This window comes from Tenrec ecaudatus, chromosome 6 (assembly GCF_050624435.1).
Source record: "Tenrec ecaudatus isolate mTenEca1 chromosome 6, mTenEca1.hap1, whole genome shotgun sequence".
Taxonomy (NCBI): Eukaryota; Metazoa; Chordata; class Mammalia; order Afrosoricida; family Tenrecidae; genus Tenrec; species Tenrec ecaudatus.
In genome coordinates, this window is record NC_134535.1 from 157,107,338 (window position 1) to 157,116,793 (window position 9,456).

General features: G+C 38.7%; 1 pseudogene; it reads left to right on the top strand.

Annotated features, from left to right (window-relative positions):
* The first annotated feature begins 8,166 nt into the window (after positions 1-8,166).
* LOC142451720 (protein FAM204A pseudogene) lies at positions 8,167-8,865 on the top strand (annotated as a pseudogene).
* The last annotated feature ends 591 nt before the right edge of the window (positions 8,866-9,456 follow it).

Consider the following 9,456-nt stretch of genomic DNA (forward strand, 5'->3'; position numbering starts at 1 on the left):
CTTGCCACAGCAAGGTTAAAACCATTTTAGAAGCAGATGAAAAGCAGAAATTGCCTTGAGTTTGCAAAGAGCTGGTCTATGAATCAATAACCTTTTATTTTAAGTCAAGGGGTCTTTTTGAAAGGAAAACAAGTGACAATCGCCACCACTTAATGTTATGGTCACAGTGGAGTTCATCATGGCAAGACAGACAGTTCAAAATGTTCAAAAATGCCACATTGGCTTATATCTATGACTTAGAACACGCTCATTGTCTTTAGGTTTATAGTCCTCTTCACAAAATCTAAACTTAAGACAATTAAAACAAAGCCATTAATTAGTAAAATGCATTAGTGATTCAATCCTCAATTGATCTAGAAGAGAAATGAAAGAAGACTATGGGGTTGGCACTGGGGTCTTACCCAAATACATTCCATCCACCTTTTTTACAGCATTGTGCATTTCACTTTTTCATTCCATCCTTTCCTGAAAGGCTTCCGTTGCGATCATTATAACTCGGTGATCATATAAAGCCAATTAGCCTTAAATGGCGGTGAAATGGAATACCAATTGCAAGGTTCTTATAGCTTAGCAAAACACTCTATGAAAGCCTATAGAAATTCAAGATAGATTAGGATTCTGCTTATAGTTAAGTGCCGGACTACTTGCTACATGGTTGGCAGTTTGAGCCCACCCAAGGGCACTGAGCAGTCAGCTTTCAAAGGTCAAAGTCTTAAAAATCCTATAGGACAGTTCTCGTTTGTGCCTTTTGGGCTGCCATGAGCCAGTATCCACTGGCTGGCAATTTGCAATGATAACAATATCAACATTTCAGTTCCCTTTATAATTTCTACTGTAATTTTATGTCTGTGAATGGTAGATGGAGCCTTGGTGGTGTAGTGAGTTTTATACTGAGCTGCCAACCACAAGATCAGCAGTTTGAAACCACCAAGAGTCCTACTGAGAAAGACAAAGCTTTCTACTCCCTTAAAGATTTAGATTCAGAAACCTAAAGGAGCAGTTCTGCTCTGTCGTATAGAGTCAAAGAGAGTGAATTTGGGATTTTTTTTGGGGGGGTGAATGGTAGAGAAAAAATGTGAAATGGTCAAATTGTCTCAGGACAGCCAGCTTCCATGGAATATAAAAACAAATAAGATGATGCTTTCTCTGGTTACTACAGAGCTTAACAAAATAAACAAAAACAAAGTTTTGTTAGTTTAAGAATCAGTGTTTACTCTTTCTATTTTCTAGCAGCTATATATAACAAAGAAAAACAAGTTATTAATATCATTTACTTTAATTGTCTACATAACACTATGGTTCTCAACCTGTGGGTCCCGACCCATTTGGGGGTGGAATGACCCTTTCACAAGGGTCATCTACGACTATCAGAAAACACATAAATATTTCACAATATATAATTACATTTTGTTTTGTGATTAATCACTATGCTTTAGTTTTGTTCAATTTGTAACAATGAAAATACATCCTGCATATCAGATATTTGTATTAGGATTCTTAACAGTAGCAAAATTACAGCTATGAAGAAACAACAAAAATAATTTTATGATTGGGGGTCACCCCAATATGAGGAACTTTGTTAAAGGGTCATGGCATGAAGAAGGTTGAGAACCAATAAAAAAAAATTTTTTTAAGGAAGGTTGAGAACCACTGACAGAAAGAATATCTAATCACAAGCAAATATATATCAAATATATAACATCTTCAGAACATTATCACTAAAAATTAAAAATTGAGAAACCCAAAATAAATAGCAAGAGGCTCATTAAAATGATGCACAAATAATAAAATGGGTCCCATATTTTACCTTGTCCTTTGTGTGAGAGAAGATGACATTTGACGGAAAAGCTTTGCATGGAAGGCAATAGTTTACACTGTATTCAATGCCGTAGTTTTTCCTCGGCAAAGCCTGTCAAAGCACTGATATAAAGCAGTGAACGAATACAACACTTCTGCTCTCATGGAGCTTGCATTCTCAGGAATGCAGCAGGTAAGTGTATGATAATGCTAATTATCCTATCGAGTCATAGAAAGTGAGCTGTCAGGGGAAGAAAGGGAATAAAGGGATACAGAGTGATTGAGAGAATAATGACAGAATAACCCAGCTGTACCAATCTAAAAGGAGATTTCCATAGGAAGATTAGTCAACAAGTAATTCTGGGGGAAAAATTCCTTAATTATGTTGGAAGACATAAGTCCAAATATGAAATTTTAAAGAAAAATACATTCCAGATGGCTTAGATTACTTAACTGTAAAATTGAAAGTTATAAAATCAAAAATATGTAGGTAAATATTTGTATCATCTTAAATTAGGAAGAGATGAACCAAAATATCTAAGCAAAACAGAAACTCTAAAGAAAGGCTAAATTATACAAAAAGGCAAAACACCTTATTGCTTAAAAGCACCCAAATCAAAACAAGTGGGCTATGGCAGAATTTATTTTAAAAAAACTTGATTATATAGATTTAAATTTTTACTTATAAAGAAATTTTGAATTTAAAAACATTAATTATGCAGCAGAAATATCTGAAAGTAATATTGAGGAGCACTTCACAGAAGAAATGAAAATTGTCATCGAAGACAAAAAATATTTTTTGTTCAGTCTACTTACAGAAATGCAAATTAAAACAACATTGATAAATTGTCATTTGTCTTTCAAATTAACAAAAGATTTTAAAAGATAATGCAAATTAGAAAATGGGTACTTCATACTCAACTGTTGGGAATGATACAGCCTCGGAGACATTGGCAATACGTTCAAATTGACAATATGCTTAAAAAACACTCGTATATAAATTAATAAAATATGGAAGCAATTTTTCAATCTACCTTAAGGTCCCATGGGAGAGGATAAATACAACAGTCTGGGGAAGATTTTAGTGTCAACCAGAGTAGGTAAACTTGAACCTATGTATTATGTCATACCTATGTATTATGTCATACAATATTTTCCTAATTACACTCAACATAATACACTTCAAGTTCATCCATATTATGAGATGTTTTGTAGATTAATGGATATTCTTAAGGTCGCATGGTATTTCTTTATCCATTCTTTTTTCTTTAATTACTGGTAATCATTTTATTGAGGGCCTCTTACAGATCTTATAACAATCCATCGTCAAAAGTATTAAGCATACTTGTACATACTTTGCCATCAACATTTCCAAAACAATTTCTTTCTACTTGAGCCTTTGATATCAGCTCCTCTTTTTTTCCCCTCCCTCCCCTACCTTCTGACCCTTGTGAATCCTTGATCAATAATATATTATTATTATTGTTACTTTTGTGTTATATTAATTACATTGTTCAATAATTTGTGCATTCCATGCGATCACCTTTTTTTGGAATAGGCACAAATACAGATCTTTCCAGTTGTTTGCCAAGGTTGTCTTCCAAAATTCTTGGCATGAATGCTTGCAATTTGGCATCTAGTAGTTGAAACTTCTCAGATGCACACCATCAATTGCTAGGGCCATTGTCTTCATTGCAGCTGGGACGTCCTCCTTCAAGACCATTACTTCTTGAGCAGATGCTACCTTCTGAAATGGTAGACTGTTGGCCAATAAATTTCGATACGTCAACTGTATAATCCTTTCATCTTCTTTTGATGTTTCTTGCATTGCTCACTATTTTACAAACAACAGTAGAACCTAGGAAGTCCTGAGCCACCTCCATGGGTAGTCAGGGATTAGCCTGTTCCTCACCTGAAGTGCGTTGTCCAGGAGCCAGACCCAGTTCTCCCACATGAATGACAAGAACTCTGCCACTTAGTCACCATTGCCCTATTGCGACCTTGTCACCTGTAAGATTGAAATCATTTCCTCTTTCTACTTCTTTTATCTTGTTTGTATTACATGCCTAACCACCTCACCACATTACCTACTTCACATCCAACTCTTCTTTGTAATTCAAATAATAAAAAGTAATGTATACACTCACTATAGAAAGTTTGAAATGTATATAAAAGCCTGAAGATAAAAATAAAAATTTCACAGATGTGTCCGAGATCACCACTATTTTTTTTTTAATTCTCCTTGGTTTCACTGCTACCAAGATGCCTAAATAAATGACTGTAAAAACGACTGGTTCTACATAATCAAATACTGAGAATATTTCTTTCGTGAGGCTCAGAGGATTTTAATTTTATGATAAAATGACTCTCATTGTTGTCATTTTGTTCATTTTAAGTATAGTCTAGGTATAGTTCTACTTTCCTGAAATAAAAATAATATTGTATCAGCTTCATAATTTGGGAGTAAACTCAATCTGGAGAGGAAAAAAAGCAATCCAAGGAAACTGTGTGTTTAAAGACTTTAAGGAAAGACCATCTTGAGACTGATAAGAAGGAAGATTCGGTCAAGGATGTTACAACAGCATGCTATACGCTGCGATCACAAAGGAGCAACACAATTCAATGTTTATAATAAAGACTCGTTGTTCACCCGGACTTCATGTATGTCAAGGGCCAGCCAGCACTCTGCTGTCTATGTCTTCCCTTCAGGACCCAGGAGAACATAGTAGCTTCTATCTAGAACATTTATAATCCTTTGAGGGGGGTAATGAGGAACACAGCAACTCAAGCGTGGCTTTTAGACCTTCTACTATAAATTGTCTCACGTATCATTGAACAAACCACTTATGGGAACAAATCCTACATCTTCAGAATGGAAAAGGGCACTACTATTTAGGGATAACGAGCAAATATTTGTGAAAACTCAAATTTTCTTCACATTCTTGATAGTCCAATTGTCTACCAAAATCTTCGCATCTGAACCGACAGATGGCATCGTGACAAATGGAGACAATATTGAAGTTGCCAAGAACTTGATTTGGCTGGAAACCAAAATCAATGTTCATGGAAGCATCAGTCAAGGAAACAACCAAAACATAAATCAGTCAGTATATTGCATTGGGAAAATCTACTGCACTAGACCTCTTTAAAATGTTGGGGGTGGGGGAATTCACTTTGAAGACTGAGGTGCACTTGACCCAAGCCATGTTGTTTCCAACTGTCTCAAACTTATGTGAAAACTGGACAGTGAAGAAGGAAGACTGAAGAAGAATTAAGGCATTGGAATTATGATGTTGTTGAAGAATACTGAAATTACCATGGGCTGACAGAATAACAAACAAATTTGTCTTACAAGAAGTATAACCAGAATACTCATTAACATGTTATCAGCAGAGACCAGTACCTGGAGAAGGGCATTATGCTTGTTCCTGCAGGTCAGAACACAGCACTGCTTGGTCCTATGCCATCCTCACAATGATTTGTATTTTTGAAGCCAGTGATGCAACCACTGCATTGATACATCTTGTCCAGGGTAAAGTAGTAGTTGCTGTTGTTGTTAGGTGCTACTGAGTCCATTTGAACCAACAGTGACCCTATCAACTACAGAACAAAACACTGCATGGTCCTTTGCGATCCTCAAAATTGTCCTTCTGCCTGAGTCCATTGCCACAGCCACTGCGTCAATCTTTCTTACTGAGGACCTCCTTGTTTTCACTGCCCCACCACTTTACCAAGCAGGATGTCCTTCTCCAGGGACAGGTCACTCATGATAAGATGTCCAAAGTACATGTGACAGAGTCTTCCTCATCCTTGCCTCTAAGGAGCATCCTGGCTGTACTTCTTCCAAGACCATTGATTTCTTCTTGTGACAATTCCTGGTACTTTCAGTATTATTCGCCAGCAGCACACTTCAAATGCTTCCATTCTCCTTTGATCTTCCCTATTCAGGATCCAACTTTCACATGGATATGAGGCAGTTACAAATCCTTGAGCAGTAAAAACTTTGTCAGATGATCCAGCCCCCGCCCCCACTCAGATGCATGCTGGACCTGATCTGAGTGGTTTGCAACATTTTCTGTATTTTTGCTTGGTTTGCTTTGTTTCGGGATTGTTTTTGTTTTTGTTCATTCATATTAAGGTATATCTCAGAGGAATTAGATCATCAGAGGCCACCTGTTGAAGTTGAGTTACATGTTTCTCTGGTTATTTTGGTACATTAAACTCAAGGCTAATGAACCCATAGGGACAGCAAATAGAATAAGGGTTTCTGGAGGTGGGAGATAAAGTGGTGATGTAGAAATAAATAACTCAGAACATGATGCATTCCTAAATCTACTAAATCATCTGCGGTCTTTAAATGAAAAGATTCCATGAATCTATAAATCAATCAATCTTGTTAGGAAAACACACTGCTATTTTTAGGAAAGGTGGAATAATAATAAAGAATGAGGGGTCATACCTTGCTGGTAGGACTTTAAATAGGGATTGCCACTGCGGGAAGCTCAAACAACTGAAAATGGAAATTCCATAAGCTTAAGCAAAAACCTTTCGTAAAGAAGTAAGAGTTATAACAAAGAGACATGCACAACCACGTTCATCACAGCACTGTTCAGAATAGAAAGAAGATGGAAACACCCTAAATGTCCCTCGGTGGAAGAATGGATCAAGAAACTCTGGCACTGAGCACAATGGAATACTATGCATTGCTAAAAAGCAAACACCAACAAAACAATGAGTAAACCACAAAGTACCTCATAGCATGGATAGACCTGAAGAACATTACACTGAATGAAATTAGTCAAATACTCTATAAAACCAGTTATAAGGGGTAGGGGTGGGCAGGATAAGATAAAGACTTTGATACCAAAAGGACTAGACTATGAAGTTTGCCAAAGGGGAAGGATAAAGCAATGGACTGGGCAGTTGATGGGTGTTGACTTGGGTGAAGAAGAAGACAATAGATGGTAGGAGAAGGAAAGTTAAGGAATGGGAATGGGTCATCTGAAGCAGTTCAATCAGTAATTTAGACTGTGGAAAACCAAGTAAAGGATCTGAAATGTAAGCCCCCCAGCTAATTTACTATTAAAATAAATAATTGATGCCTTTGAAGTGTTGTGTTAGAAAAGAATATTAAAATAATATGAACTGCTAGAAAATGAGCAAATCTGTCTGGTTTTTAAAAAAATAATGATAGTGTGTGAGTGGCTAATGTATTTGAAGTTCTGAAAGGAGCAAAGGAAAATGTTCTAATAATAAAATCCCAAAATAGAGTGCGTCCAGAGTTAGTGCCAATGATGTGAAAATTCCCTCTTGGGAATGTTGGCAAACTGAAAACGAGTCCCTAAAAAAAGAAGTATAGAGGTGAGTCCCTTCTATGCCCCCACTGCTGGTCCTGTACGTTTCAGAGACATTCCATAGACTCACATGGAAAAGCTGGATTGGGAAAACAGAAACGTTAATAAGCTGGGTCAGCAAAAAGAGAAGGCCAAGTCCTCTGACACTGCCATTATCCCACAGAAAGGCCTGTAGGGTCCAGAGAAACTCTGTCTCTTCTGAGTGTTCCTGGGGAAGACTACTGCTCACTTCCTTCCTTTCATGGGCCAAAAAAAGAGAATGTGGTGAGGTAGTTAGTTTATTGTGCCAACCTGGCCAATAAACACATGTGGAATTAATTGAAGGGCAGAGAGATAAATGGCTCGGTGAGCCTTGCCTTTTTTGTCTCTTGCTCTTTGATAATCAGACCAGTGTGCGGCTGCCTTGCCTGTTCTGTGCCTCCATTTGCAAGCTACACTACCTGTGGGACACCTAACCCGTGGACTGTGTCGCTGTAATTTGAGGTTCCTTCAAGACCTGCTTTGCCACACCATTGGAATTTGCATCTCTTGAGCTAGGCACTGTCGGACCCTATCATCTGGCTGACTGTTGGTCACCTGCCTTGCTGTTTGCTGCCTGTGCCCAGATAGCCTGAATTGCTCTACAGGGGACTAACCGGTGGCCCTCAAGACTTGAAGGACTACTAGAGTCTCACAACTGTCTCACGGGAATGAGTTGCACTGAGCTATTTGTACTGCTTTATAAATTAATTAACTGTTTATTTCTTATCTTATATATCTATCTATATGTATAAATATATATAAAATTTTTAGCATTCTGGTTTTGTTTCTCTAGAGAACCTTGTCTAATACAGTGGCCATACACAAACTACTTAGAAGTCAGCAATTTGGAGTTGTGGTACTAGCTGTTTTCTGGATTTATCTGGTAATGTCAGGTGCCCAACACCCAAAGCCCATAAGGCAAACAGCATTTTTGGAAGTGCTCGGTGTTCCAGTTGGAAGGTGACCTTGAGTGAAGCCTCAACAACTAGGAGTCATGGCTGCAGGGCAACCAGTCCCTGGAAGGAAGCGGAGTGGGTTACTACCACTTGGCCTAAATGAAAGGGATGTTGACTCGAATTCTGAAGACCAAGCTACCTTAGAACCCTCCGGATTTCAGTGACGGGAAGTTCATTAAGAACAGATGACTAGAAATGCCGAAATCTCCAAGTTACCGACAGATGGACCAAAGACAGAAACAAATGTAAATGCCTATGAAGAGTGTCCTTCCGGCTTTTCCTTAACTACATGGAATAAATTTCAAGAATCACACAGAAAGTATACAGAAGAGAAAACCTCAAACTTAAAACTCAGGAAGAAAGCAGAAGACCCTCCAGGAAAGGAAAGTTGAAGAATGAAGAAGCATCTCAAAGTGGACGCATGGAAGGAGCTCACTCGTTAATTTGGAGTCAATGATGGGTCTGATCCCCCTGGGAAAAAAGAAAAAGACAAGCCGGGGCCTGAGAGGAGCACCCCCAAGGCTGTGGAGAAGTGGGATCTTGAGAAGGCTGAGGAACTCAGCGACCAGCTGGCTACTCGGAGCTCGGTGTTAAAATCACCAAAGCAATTGGTCACCACTTTGTAAAAGCCAACAAAGGAAGTGGAGAATTCACAGATGGTTTGAAGAAAGAAGCTGGCATGAGGATTTGAAGCAATGAAGAGATGGGAAACCAAGAGCCACATAGGATATACGTGACTTGCCAGAGAGCTTGCAGATCTTTCCAGCGGTTCTCAATCTGTCTGTCGTGACCCCTTTGGGGATGGAACGACTCTTTCACGGGGGCCACCTGATTCATAACAGTGGCAAAATTACAGGTATGAAGTAGCAATGATAATAATTTTAATGGGGGGGAGGGGCGGGAGTCACCATAACTTGAGGAACTGCATGAAAGGATCATGGCATTAGGAAGGTTGAGAACCACTGTAAATCTAGATGGACTCCCTGGGCTCCTCTATGCCCCGAACAGTTTTCTTGTTTGTGATAAAGAATACCAGGATGCTGATAGAAGGAGATGACTAAGCTTAACATTGAGGAGTTGATTTTCAGCCTTTGCGATCTTTTTCTAAGGAGCTCGATCCTTTTGAAGTAGGGACTTCTGTTACTGGAACAATATAACCAATACACACCCAGAGAAGTGAGAAAGGGACTCGCATGTAGGCCTACGGTGTCCTGTTCCCTGCTACCTAGCACTTGTACAGTGTGGTCAGCCAGCACCTTTCCTTCGCTTTCATGTCTGGGTGGGGCTTGGCGGTACGTCTGTAATTTGGCTCTTCGGGGAGGTATTTA